The sequence below is a fragment of the Leiobunum rupestre genome, chromosome 2, assembly GCF_980474605.1.
Source record: "Leiobunum rupestre chromosome 2, qqLeiRupe1.1.hap1, whole genome shotgun sequence".
Classification (NCBI taxonomy): domain Eukaryota; kingdom Metazoa; phylum Arthropoda; class Arachnida; order Opiliones; family Sclerosomatidae; genus Leiobunum; species Leiobunum rupestre.
The window spans coordinates 69,477,754-69,479,913 of NC_143385.1; positions in this window are offsets into that span (position 1 = coordinate 69,477,754).

Sequence of the window (2,160 nt, forward strand, 5' to 3'; positions counted from 1 at the left end):
ATATTTAGACTTTAACAAGTTCACAAAAAATAAAAAACAAAGTTCAATAAATAATAATATATAGATATATTGTATTCATCCGTTAAGTAAAAAAACCCGCCTTATCAAAATGGTTCCTTTACTTTCATATTTTCCTTAAGGAAGTCAATGGCTCAGTGGTGTATTATGCGCATTGTAACAATGCGACCAGAGTTCAAATACTGATCACGTTCAAATTTTACATTAAAATAATAAAATATTTAAATAAATATAAGTTTAATATAATTTATAAATATTTAATTAAATATAAGGATAATATAATTTATAAATATTGAATTAAATATAAGACTAATATAATTTATAAATATTTAATTAAATATAAGAATAATATAATTTATAAATATTTAATTAAATATAAGACTAAAATAATTTATAAATATTTAATTAAATATAAGAATAATATAATTTATAAATATTTAATTAAATATAAGACTAATATAATTTATAAATATTTAATTAAATATAAGATTGATATAATTTAAAAATATTTAATTAAATATAAGATTAATATAATAATAAATATTTAATTAAATATAAGATTAATAAAATAATAAATATTTAATTAAATATAAGAATAATATAATTTATAAATATTTAATTAAATATAAGATTAATATAATAATAAATATTTAATTAAATATAAGATTAATAAAATAATAAATATTTAATTAAATATAAGAATATTATAATTTATAAATATTTAATTAAATATAAGATTGATATATTTTATAAATATTTAATTAAATATAAGAATAATATAATTTATAAATATTTAATTAAATATAATATTAATATAATTTATAAATATCTAATTAAATATAAGATTAATATAATTTATAAATATCTAATTAAATATAAGATTAATATAATTTATAAATATCTAATTAAATATAAGATTAATATAATTTATAAATATCTAATTAAATATAAGATTAATATAATTTATAAATATTTAAAATGATGTAGATTAAATTATAGTACCTAACGTTATAACTAGAGGTGTCAATGAGCGAGCTGAGTCGAGTTTTCTAGCTTGGCTCGAAAATGACTCAGCTCGGTTATGTCCCGACTCGATACGCGCTCAGCTCATTTATGGCTCGCTTTGACATAGGCTCGATTAAAACTGAGTTCGGCTCGGGTGACGTTTTAGCTCGCCGAGCCTTATTTGAGTTGCGCTCGACTCATGTATAGCTTGATTCGTTTAAGACTCGTCTCGTCTAAGGCTCGCTCGAAACGGTTTCAGAGTTAAATTGCTCGGTTCGATTCGGGCATCGCTCATTGAACCGAGCGAGTTCGTGAAAATAAATAAACTCTTAAACACCTAAATGTAAGGTAAACTAATTATTATACTGCTAATTATTGTCAGCCGAATTCAAAACTACTTTAAAATAAAACTGAGTACAGAATAGTCAGACGTTACTGGCTCTTCGTTTATAAAAACGCGAATAAGTAAAAATGAGAGTCACTAACTGGGGGAAAACTAAAAGTTTTATTATGGAATAATACGCGGTATATATGTATCGGCAATCTCGTGACCTTGAAGTCCAATCGACCGGTACACCGCGTATTATTACCTAACGTAGTTGTTTCTTCGTTTATTGCGTGGTTTTTCTTGTTCGCGCTGTTTATCAGAGCCAACCGAATGTTTCAGAATGGTGATGGCCCTGATTAAAGCGCTTACGCTATTTCAGCATGTAGTTACTTACAAATAAAGTACTAGTATTTTGAACCTCAAATCAGTGCAAATGCAGTCCGAGTAAAAGGACAGTTAAATGAAATAAGGCAAGGTAAAAATCCACCGAAAATTAAAAATAGAAAGAAGTTAGACATTAAGTTGCCATTTTAAAGTAAAATCAGGAAGAATTGTCGATGAATAAAAATTAATTTTTACAATGAACTGGTGTTTTTTTTGGTTCAAAATCGAAACTATTTCAATAAGAACATTTTAATAATATTTTAAAATATTTTAACAAGCTTCAGGCAACCAAGAATTGCTATATAAATCGATTTAGGATAAACGGTGGTTGGAGATCTTTATTCTCTTCAGATTCGGCAAATTAGGCCGCTTAACTCAGGACCAGACTGACGTTTAGGGCAAGAGGGCGATGGCTCCTCGCGCCT